The sequence below is a fragment of the Carlito syrichta genome, unplaced genomic scaffold (assembly GCF_000164805.1).
Source record: "Carlito syrichta isolate Samal-C Ts95f unplaced genomic scaffold, Tarsius_syrichta-2.0.1 Scaffold304768, whole genome shotgun sequence".
NCBI classification, from domain to species: Eukaryota; Metazoa; Chordata; class Mammalia; order Primates; family Tarsiidae; genus Carlito; species Carlito syrichta.
The window spans coordinates 66,097-78,265 of record NW_007248864.1 but is presented as its reverse complement, the minus strand read 5'-3'; the positions used below and the strand labels follow the sequence as shown (position 1 = coordinate 78,265).

The 12,169-nt window shown below is 37.1% G+C and overlaps 1 protein-coding gene and 1 pseudogene across 1 annotated transcript in view; one reads left to right on the top strand and one right to left on the bottom strand.

Annotated features, from left to right (window-relative positions):
* ATP11C (ATPase phospholipid transporting 11C) overlaps positions 1–12,169 on the top strand; it is a gene marked incomplete at its 3' end in the record, with an annotated part of 161,985 nt that overhangs the window by 87,416 nt on the left and 62,400 nt on the right. The gene's annotated exons all lie outside the window — the stretch shown is intronic.
* LOC103263214 lies at positions 8,223–8,997 on the bottom strand (annotated as a pseudogene).

Genomic DNA, 12,169 nt, shown 5'->3' with positions numbered 1-12,169 from the left:
TGATACTTTCCTAGTCCCAGGAACATAATTAACTAGGGGGACTAGGAAAAAAAATAATGATTTTCCTTAGGGAAATAACTTATTTAAAAATCATCTTTCTACATTCCATTGTTTCTCAACTCCAGAACAAGATGTGTATGTATGTGTAATGTTTTTAAAACTCCATTATTTATTGCCTTTTCTGGTATTCCAGGGTGCCAAAAAATTTGGAAGTAGAAATCATTGTGATTGAAATATACCACTTATGTATTCAAGGTTTTTTTTGGTTGTTTTTTTTTTACAAAAGATTCAGTGGAGGGATAGCAAAAGCCAAAGTGAGAAAATTTGCTTGCTTGTTTTTTGTTTTTGTTTTTTTTAATATCAATGAAACGGAAGGTTTTCCTTACCGCTCTGCAGCTCTTGATTGTTCAGTAGTTTTAGTATTCTCATTTGGAATTTCATTTGAAAAAATAGCTTTCCTTTCCAACCCATTGTAACAACAACTATATCAAACTATAGTCTTCCTTCCCTGCCCCACCCCACACTGTAGGAGGTTCTTTCATAGGAGGAGGTATTTGCTGTGACCAAGTAGAAACAATTCTTTTATCTTAATAGGATTTAGATACACCCCACAAAGTAGCATTTTGCATTTATAAACATTAAGAGTTGTTGATGAAAACTACTGAGACAAGTCTTGTTTTCTACTTGGAGTAGAGTATCTAGATTTTGAATTAATTACTCAATAGTGTCCTGGGGACAACCATCTAAGAAATAGTGGTAGATAAGAACTCAGGATAAGCCGGGCTCGGTGGCTCAGCCTGTAATCCCACGCCTTGGGAGGCTGAGGTGAGTGGATTGCCTGAGCCCGCGGGTTCGAGACCCGCCTGGGCAACTTGGTGAGACCTCATCTCTACAATAAATCAAAAATCAGCCAGGCATGGGAGTGCGCGCCTGTAGTTCCAACTACTTGGAAGGCTGAGGCGGAAGGATCGCCGGAGCACAGCAGTCAAGGCTGCAGTGGCTGGGAGCGGCCAATGCATTCCAGTCTGGGCGACAGAGTGAGACAACAACTCAAAAAAAAAAAAAAATAACTCAGGATAGAACTCAGATAAGACATTTATTAGTAAACATTTGTGCAAGTTTTGTTACTAGTGTTACTAACAAATAATATCTATTAAACATTGAGATGTTATTCTTAAAAATGTAATTTATTATCATGTCCCAAAAAGCACAGAGATAATGTTATATTGTATAAATGTCCTTTGAGAGCTTTGGCAGAGTCTTTTTGAGTGCGACTTTATATAGATTAGTAATAATTCTCTCTGCTCTGCTTGCAGAGAAATCAATGCTGTGGAAAATACACTGCTTCAGATTATAATTATTAAATGAGGTAAACTTGAAAAGAGACCAGCACAAGGCTGGCTGATTTGAATTGTGTTTGCTTTGGTCCCATCCTTTGTTTTATGATGCACACTAACTGCAGGTGATGGGCCCTCCTAAAAACCTTTTACAACTTGTGTTTGTATTTTATAGCAGGATGTGTTCATGGAAAATTTCCTGTAAGTCAAAGTAATATGTCTATGTAATCTGATTTTCTTCACAGAAACAATATTACATTGGGGATTATATTTCTGGCCTACAGCCTGACTTTTTTTAAAAAATAGAAATAACCGTAACCACAATTTTTAATAAACTGTTTAATCAGCTAGAAATAATGAATCTGAGGATAAAATTGTCTGAAGTATGCATAAAATCAAGTAACAAGACATCATAATAACCATTCACATTAAACTTTGTTTAATGAGCTAAAGTGTCACAGTAGACTATACAAAGTTCTTATTGTCACAATCACTGCCTTATTTTTACTGAAACTAGTCAGAAGTTTGGATTTTTTAAAAAGCATTTTCTGCAAATTCAGATAATTCACAATGAATTTCTTTGGGTAAATGTTGACAGGTATGTTTGAGGAGACTTTAGGGGAAACTTGAGAGTTACAGCTTTTTGAGAAGCTGAATTGAGATTTTCTTCATGCTTTGCTTTTGCTCATTATAAATTCTCTGTACCAGCCATAGATTTTTGGATAACAAGTTACTGATCTGTCTTCATTTCAGTTGCCATCAGAAATGGCTTGGTGAAAAATTGATGGTTGACAAAACTGAAGAGATGATTATAAGTAGGTAAAGAGGGAAGAGTAGTCTATGCTGAGAGAAGCAGTAGAAGTCCAGGGACAGGAAAGGGACTGAGGTACACTGGAATGGAAAGAAGGCCAATGAACTATAGCAGAGAACAAAAAGTAGAGATGCTTAAGGCAAGATGAAGTTAGACAGATAGGAGGAAGAGACCAGACTATGTGCAAAACCTTGCAGGTCAGAGTAAGGATTTTAATTTTCAGTTTTAAGATCAGTGGTCAACCTTTTTATGCAGGGGCCAAAGGAACAGTATGATCAGGTTTGTGTTGAATGTGATTGTTGAGTTGTACATGATTGTTAACCCTGAGAGTACTGTGCAGGTATCAATCTTGGCACTTATGATTGATTGTATGAGCATTTGATAAATGTTCAGTCTTTCTCTCTTCTTTCTAAGCTCCTTGAAAGCAGAGACTATAGTTACCAAAGTGACTGGGGTTCTGCCAGGGTCCTGTGGCTTGCTGCACAGTAAGCCAAACACTGAGATATGAGTATTGACAGGAACGAAGTCTTTTTATTTAGAGTATATCAACCAAGGAGACCAAGAGATTCATTCTCAAAACTATCTCCTGGCCAGGCATGGTGGCTCACGCCTGTGATTCTGGCACTTTGGGAGGTCGAGACAGGAGGATTGCTTGAGCTCAGGAGTTAGAGAGCAGCCTGGACAACGTAGAGAAACCATGTCTCTATAAAAATTAAAAAACAAATAGTTGGGCATGGTGGTGTGTGCCTGTAGTCCCAGCTACTTGGGAGGCTGAGGTGGAAGGATCTCCCAAGCCCAGGAGGTCGAGGCTACAGGAGCCGTGATTATGCCATTGCACTCCATTCTGGGTGACAGAGACACTGGCTCAAAAAAAAATGACCCCATCCCACTGAAGTCAGAGGTTTATATTTAAATAGTGGGGCAGGAATATAAAAAACAGGTTAAGGTGAGGGGGTAAGGAAGAAGAGTTGGTAAACACAAGAATCTGGCATCTCATTGTCTGGATGCAGTGATCTGATGAGTCTCAGTTCCTTGATGCTTCCGGCTTAAGGGTAGGTTTCCTGAGAAAAGAACTCAGAAGAGACAAGTGTAGGTTTCAAGCTTTAAAACATGGAGGGCCAATTGTAATGCTTATTTTTAAAAACTCAAAAACTATAGCCATTAATTCTATGGGGAAGTTGGGGCAGTTTCACTATGTCTGTTTTTATTCATCACTCATAGCTCCAGTACCTTGCACTTAGTTGGAGCTCAATAAATATTGGATGAATGGATTTATCAGCTATACTATCAGCTTTACCTTGTGATATGCTATTAGAGGGGCATACTTTTTTCATTGCAGTTATTCATGTAACATAAAATTAGCCATTGTAAAATGAACAATTTATTGGCATTTGATACATTCAAATTTCATGCAACCAGCAACTCTTACCTAGTTCCAGAACATTTTTATCAACCAAAAAGAAAACTCTATCCTTATTAAGCAGTTGCTTCCCATTCTCTCCTCTCCCTAGCTCTTGACAACCACCAATTTGCTTTTTGTTTTTGTGGATTTACCTATTCTGCATGTTTTATATGATGGAATTATATAATATGTATACAATACATGTATAATATGTTGTCTTTTATGTCTGGCTTCCTTCACTTAGCATAACATTTTGAGGTTCACCCACATTGTCACATTGTAGAACATATCAGCACTTTATTCCTTTTTATAGCTGAGTAATATTTCATTGTGTGGATTAATCAATATAGACATTTGGGTTGTTTTCACCTAGTGCTAGTATGAATATTCATGTACAAGTTTTTGTCTGAATACCTGTTTTTAATTCCTTGGGTCTCTTCTTAGGAGTAGAATTGCTTGAACATATAGTAATTCTATGTTTAATCTTTTGATGAACCACCAAACTGTTTCCCACAGCAGCTGAACCATTGTACATTCCCACCATCAATGTTTGAGGGTTCCAATTTCTCCACATCCTTGTCAAAACTTGTCTTGTTGTTGTTGTTGTTGTTGTTGTGGAAGTTTCTTCTTTCTAAATATATGTGTTGGTTAAAGCATTTTAAAACTTCTATTGCAGGTGTATTTTGAGAGTTGCACTAAGAATGATGAGGAAACCCAATGCAGCCTTGTAGTAGAATGTTCTCATTATAGGCAGTTTTCTTTTGGTGTGACACACTTGTATTTCTATCCTTCTTCTTTCCATTTTCTCTTTATTCCTCCACCTATTTTTAGTTTAACTGGGCCCAGGACACAAGAAGGAGTTGTATCTGCTTGTAGTAAGTGACTAGAAGCCAAGCTGGAACATGAGCAAAACATCTTAGAACACTCAGGTACACTGTAAGACCATTTGCAGAATTGCCTGCTTACCCAAGCTATTGGACTGTCAGTACACCATTAATTGGCCCTCATTGATAATGCTAAAATTGCAAATGTACTTTAATTTCTAGCCTTTGAAGAATGTCTGTATTCCATTGGGGTTTGTCATCTTTCTGTCCTTAACTCATATAACCTATTTCTGTCTGTCAATGTTTAGACAGTTTTGCAACGTATCTGAGTTTACAAAGTAGAGTAAGAATGGACATAGAAACACATTAACACATTTGCATACACATGCTTTTTATGATAATGTGGAGTGAAATGCATCACACTCAGAAGAATTGAGTCTTTATGAACATTTAATTATTGAGCACTGGTCATGACTAATCTGCTTGCGTGCCACTGAGCAACAATTACTTAACGAAGAGACCTACAGCCACTGTGCTGTTTCATGATTTAACTGAAAGCATTTTTCCTGTTTAAAACTTCCTAGGTAATTTTAAATGTTGGCTGTAAATTCTTGTAATTGTTCTAGATGCCAATCCCTATGTGTGCTTTAGAAATATCCCATTGCTATTTTCAGTCTTATACTTGTATAGAACGTCTACTGTTTGACCTATTTGTTAAGAAACATTTGATCTGTGGAAAATTGTTTGGTTTGAGGGCAGGCGGTTGGGGATTTAGGGTGAGTGGTGTTTTTGTGAAGTCATACATTTTGAATGTATCTACTTTAATAAAAATTCTTTCATGAACACATTTGCATACACATGCTTTTTATCTCTATGTGTGTTTTCTTTTTACAGCAAAAATGTGTGTTATTCTAAGTGGCTTATTATTTTTGAAAATTACCCTTATGGCAGCTAATCCTAACCTGTTTTAACTTGCAGTTGTTTGTACCTTGGGTGTGGGGACATGAATTTCACTCTGTTTTATCAGAGGACTAAACAGTTTCCCTTGGGTAACAGGCACATTTGAGAAGACACGCATTTTTTTTTATATTTAAAGGTTGCCATAAATAAATTGTCCCTGTGATGCTTTAAATAGGTATCTTTAAAGCCTGAAAGAACCAATGTACCTTCTAGTGTACCAGAAGTATCACCCTGAAGGAATTTAATCTAGTCAGTTTGTACTTAAGTGTTTACAACAAGGCATTGGTACAGGACCCTTTCCCTGGTCTTTGTGACTTTTCATAAAGTTTCGTTTATTTTTCCCTCCTTTTCTGCTTTGAAACCTGCAAAAAAATTTTATCCCACACATACTATCTTATCCTCTGTATTTGTTAGTAAGCTATTCTTTATCTTTAAATAGGTAATCTCTTCCCGGTTCTTGAGTTCTTGAATTGTTTGTTTTTTTTTATGGGACTAGGCTGAAACAGGTGGCAGATGATGCGACATTCAAAGCCGCATTTCAAGTTTTATTGCTAGAAGATCTGGCCCCGATTCCTCTGCATCCTTTCAGACCAGTTTATTTAGTCAAACCCCCTCCAATTTACATATAACAAAAACCAGGACTTCCCCAAGACACACACAGACCAATTGGTAGTAGAAGGTGATTAGAACCAAGATCTTCTGGTTTCTTGTCTCTTTTAATTAAGCTTTAAAAACAAAAGCACCCACCTGGGATCATGGCCACATACTTAATTTTATTTGTCTACTTTTGGCATATAGGAATAGAAATTGTCACAAATATAACAACTGTCTTACTTCATACCCTTGAATGTTTTGCCAGTATAGCTGACTGTGACTACTATTGTTTTCCCTACCAATAGACTCTAGCATAGATGCAACCTTGGGTGTTCAGACATTTTGGATGAGGTAAAGTAGCATTGCCCAAAACCATGTTGTACACAATGTGATGCCACTGAATTTTCTTTGGGGGTAAAAAGAGTTCTATCGTAAAATAATTTTGGGAAATGCAGACTTACACAAACTTAAAGAGGTTTCCTCAAGACTTTTTAGAGTTTTTATTGTGTGAGTATGCATTGTGAATATCCAGGAGGAACCTCATTATTAACTTGTTCTATGTAATGCAGTTTGGGAAACATTGAGTGTGACATTCTGATATTCTTTCCAGCTCATCATACTGTGGCATTCCTAGTTGGCAAGTAAAATTTAAGAATTTATATAATTTTTATTTATACATTAGGCATTACTGAATATTTATTTGTTGTGCTCTTCTTTCTGTGTTTCAATATACTAAAAGTTATACATTGTACTCAAATGTCTTGCTAATTTCTATAGTCTCTTTTAAGCGAGTTTTAGGAATAATTATAATCAGATCACCTGTGATATTTATAGTAGCCCCCAATCTTTATAGTGTACAGCAGCTTTGATTCCAAAGATTTGGGGAGGGGGAAGACATGATTCAGAGACAATGTCAGTAATTTAAGTACAATTCTCAAGTGACTGTGCTCTGCCACAAAGGAAGAAGTGGATTCCTAATTTTACTACCAGGGTGTAAGATCAACTGTTCCAAAGAACTAATGGCATATGTTACGGACAACAGGCCTCCAGGGGCTCCTCAATTGGCTCTTGATTGCCGTCAAACATGCGCCGCCACCCCCCCCACCACGTGCCCCCACCCCCACGCGCCAACTTTAGTTCTCTTTGGGCATGTTAAAGAACAGTGTTTTCAAAACCAAGCACTCTGCCAGTGGACCATCACTCATCCAGCCCTTTTGGGCAGGGATGCATCAGAATTGCCTATACCTCTTATGTAAAGCCAGAAACTTGTCTGCTTTAAATAAAATTTTTATACCTGGATTGTATTGAGTACATTGCCTAAGTCTGTGCTGGCTCAACTGCTGGAGTCAATATTCCCATAGTTGGTTTATATCTGCAAAACTTATCCTTTGTTCATGTGACTAGAGTCATTTATTTATTTATTTTGAGTTGGAGTCTCACTCTGTCGCCCAGACTGGAGTGCAGTGGCCGCTCCCGGCCACCGCAGACTCGACCTGCTGGGCTCCGGTGACCCTTCCACCTCAGCCTTACAAATAGCCGGAATTACAGGTGCGCGCTACCACGCCCGGCTGATAGAGAGGCGATCTTGCCAAGTTGCCCAGGCGGGCCTCGAACCCGCGGGCTCAGGCAATCCACTCACCTCAGCCTCCCAAAGTGTGGGATTACAGGCTGAGCTACAGAGCCCAGCTGAATAGAGTCATTTAAAGTGATGTTTGGGTGTTTTGTTAACCCTACTGTAAGCAGTCTTTTAGTTTATATGACTTTATTTTACAGATAAGGAAATTGAGACTCAACTACCTAAACAATTTTCACCCAGTCTCATGGGGAGAAAAAAAAAGAAAGGTAGAAATAATATTTCCCAGGGTCATGTATTTCTTGCTTCTCCTGTCCCCTCCAAATTTTGCCCTGAAAGCCTTCACCTATAGGAAGGATGCTTTTTTTTCAAGAATAGACTTATTTTGTATTTTCAGATTTTAATTTAATTGGTGTCCATATCTTCATTTTATTTTTAAAATATATATCCTTAAAAGTCATCAAATGTAACCTAATACTTCTACCTGTGTCTTCTGATCAATAATTTAATATTGTTTGGATTGCTTTCACAGCTTGTGTTTTAATCACTTATATGATTGGTCAAACTACATTTAGAGATGAAAGGGAAAAACTTGATTTAAGTTTTATCCTATGTGTCATTTACCTAATACATGATTTTTTAAATCGTTATTTGCAGCTTCACATATCTTGTAGTTTTCTGTGCTTCAGCTTTTAGTGCTGTACATATCTACATATCTACTTCAGCTTTTAGTGCTGTACATATCTACATCTTCTGGGTGGGACTGCCTGTGATTCATGAACTTGGGGTCAGGCATAAACTGTGTTTATAGAGTTTGATTTGGTCTTTGTTTCAGAGCTGAGTTCTTTTGGCAAAGGCACTGAGTATTTCGGGATATGATTTTGCAGGTATTTTGCTTAGTTTTTTCTTTAGGTTTGGGGAGTGACTCTTTTTTGTTATTTCTCATCCACAGTGATTTAACTGCTTCATAAATTTGCTGGCTTGAAGCATATGTCTTTTTCCTGGTTACCTTAGCAATTATTATTGACTGAACTGGGTAGCAGACAGTTGCTCCTAAAGTAGCCAGTCCCAGAGAATAAGTAATATTCTTAAACCTATAACCTTTTCTTGCTGAAACCAAGCCTGCCAGTACTGAAACTGTACTCACTCCTATTTTCAGAAGAAAATTTCGAGGAAGGTTCTTCAGATAGACATATGCATCTTTTTCAAATTGTACTGTATCCATTATCCTATTTTTCACAAAGACATAAACACTCTTGTACCAGACAATATAATGACCCGTTACAGTATGGATGGAAGCAAAGCCCATTTGTAAATGACCCAGCCTGCTCTTTAACCTATTTAGACTGGAGAGGTGGTGCAGTATATATGGGAAGGTGCTCTGGTTTCACTAGCTGCTTTTTGGATTCCTCTTCTTTGGCTGCATGTACATTTATCGATGCATGTATCAGACTTGCAGATATGGTTGTCAGCTTTCCCATCCTGATGACCACCATGTCTATGATCCTCTCCATTCAAGTTTTCAGATGGAGTGCCGAATTTTCTTTAAGACGTTATACATTGAGCAGAGAAGTTGGTAGTGTTGTCATGATTAAATTGAAAGGTGGTGATGCTTCACTGAAGAAGTGGCTACCTTTCATGAGTCAGAACTCAGAGTCCTTCTCCCTCCACTTTCTTTGCTCATTCAACCAAGCCGTGCTTCACAATGGAAACTTGCAATTTAGTATTTCTTTTGTTGGGGATGTTAAAAAATAAAAAGATGTAGTCTGAGTTTGCTATTTCAACTAATTACATTTAAAACTTGCATGTTTTTAAAGCCAGTTTGCTTTGTGTATGATATTTAACAATTTACCTGGAAAATGCATTCATTAGTTTTATTGGACTTGCTCTAACTTATGTTTGGACTGGTAGATCTTTTTAGAAAACTTACTCACTTTTAGAATAATGATGCTATCACTGAAATAGGAAATAAAACTCTGTTCAGGTCATCAGGCACCTCTTTTACAATACTTATTTCTTTAGCTCCAGCCAGAGTTTCTTATCTCTTCTTACACTGTAATAAAAATTCTTCTCTAGTGATCTAGAAAGTAATTTTTGGATGATAATTTTTCTCTTCTAGGTAATAATATTGGTAAAGGCATTTCCCCCAATACCCAGTGGTTTTTTCATCGCAATTGTTGGATATTACTGTTTGCTGCTGAGACATAACTTTCTTACCTATGATATCTCTAAATAGTGAGAAAACTATTTCATCCCTGAGAGACCTTTCCACAGAAACCCATCTGGTTAGGCCTTTCATATATTTTTGGGCACATTTTTTAAGTTTCACTCTATGGTATTATAGTCACTTTCTTCAGGTGAGGAAACTCAGTATATTGTAGTAAATACCTAGATTATGTCTCTTCCTCTTAAACTGTTTACCTGCCTACAACTAAAAGTTCAATTGAACTTTCCTCAGAAGTTTATTGTTTAGACCCACTTTTTATCATGGTCCATTTATTGTAGGCAGGAATTAGAAAAGAACTTCCCAAGATAAGAAAATACTGTGTGGTGTAAGATACTGATAATTTTAAAATAATGATACTTTAAAATACAAAACTTACAGAGGCCAATCAGGTCTTTGGAGAACAGTAACAAACAGATTTGAAATGATAAAATAATGAAGCCCAGGTCACCAGAATGCTGCTTCAAAATTTTAAGGAATAGATCAAGTCTTTTAATGCTTCCTTTGCTGCCTCCCATGAAAGTACATGAACTAGGCAAGCTACAGTTGGCTCTTTTCCCAAATTCTGGGAAACTTTACAAGGATCGCAGGGGTTGGTACAAGTTGCTTTATAATCTGCAGCATTCTTTCCGTGATTTAGCTGCCATTGTGTTAGCAAATTTCCGCATGTCAGTATGCAAATAGTTCCATCTTTCTCTCCAGCCTCTGAGGTTTGTAACCTATATATATATTTTTTCTCTTTTCAGCCAGGTTGGGCTTTGCGGTCTTGTGGACTTCTTTATTCTTGCTTTTTATTTGCATGTGTATTTTTATCCATTTCCTGAGGACAATCATAAACGGTTAGATGGATTGTCAGTCAACCCAACTGCTTCTATCTTTAGAAGTTAAATACCTCCCTATTTAGAGTCTTTAATTTGTTAAGTGAAAGGTGGTGTGTAGATATGGGTGGTGTGAAAGTGAAAGTTAACTTCTGAGACCTCTGTAGTTTTGCTAATTAAATTTTTGTGCATATTGTCAGACTCTTCATTAGGAAAGATTCTGTTAAACTAGGAGAATTGAGCTGCTGAAACCCTGTAGGATTTTTGAGAATCTCAGGTAAATTTCTATTAATGGAAGAACCTCTGATTCATTTTTTAAAATTTCTATTAGAATCTTGAATTACAAAATGCTTACAACATTTTTGATCCATCAACTCTTCCTTAGCTATCCTGTAAGAAATGTGTATTTTATTCTTTAGAGCCACCATTTCTGTAGCCTTGAAGTTCTTGGAGTGGGATCAAGGGGTCACTGGGAGCATTTAGATTAGATTGCCCCTGTTGAAATTAAAAGGCTCTGTGAATCACATTGAGATAATGAAAGTCCAACTCTGAGTTTCCAAACAAGTCATTGTTCTTATTCAAATCCTCATGATCAGTGCTTTTTCTTAAACTGTGTGCTTGCTGATTTAGGTGTTTGTGTGAGGCTTAATATCAATTTCCTTCAGCAGTTTTTCTTCTAGTAAATGTGCTGCCATTGGATAATGCCTAATTAGAGACAATCTTTGTGTCTAGGGATTAACTTTGTATATTCAGTTGTCTTTTGTTCAGGTGTTTGAGAATTTCAGTTAATATGACCATAATTAAGCTTTAAAGGGAAACCAGCCCAAAATGTCCTGTCAGTCTTGCTTCACTTCCTCTGGCCAAAGAGGGAGAGAAAACTTAATCACTTAAGAAGTCGCAGTAAAAGCAAAATCTGAAAAGTGCAATTTTAAGGATCATTTTTGAGTTATGGCTGCAAATTACACATCAAGATTATTCATCTTGGATTATCATAATGAACTAGGCTTGGAAATGTCAGCAATTTGACCACTGAATACATTGTAGCGATTTTAACCAAGAAGCTTAATACACTGGAAGTGTTCCCTGCCACTGTAGTTGCTCTCCTCCCCGCACACCACCTCCCCTCCCACCCTAGTATGGAAATGCTGGCTTTTAGGAACCTTTTAATAGATGTCTGAAATTTTGATGAACTGCTCTATCTTTCAATTTTGAGTTCTTTTGACCTTTTAAAGACATTATGCTGTTAAAAAATACTCCTTCAGCGAAAAAAATAACTTTGGGCTGGGGTGTGGAGAACAGTTTTAAGTCATCGCCAAGTCTTTAGATTTAATAAGGATTTTGTGTTCATTTTTGAGCAAAATTTCATTTGCTGTAGGAACTCACAGAGTAGTTTGATGACCAGTAAAAACAATGCTATTCTCGCCAGGGATTGTATCAGTTAAGAGTATTTGCTGATAACCCAGGTGGTTTTGCATTATATTGGGCCTGTAATATTCATTATCAATTATCTGAATAATTGGTGGGGGATTAACCACATGCAAAATGAAGTATTGAAGGAGAATCTCATTTTGTAAGCAGCTTAAAATGGTTGACAAGGACACTATTTGAGGGTTATTTGTATTTTTA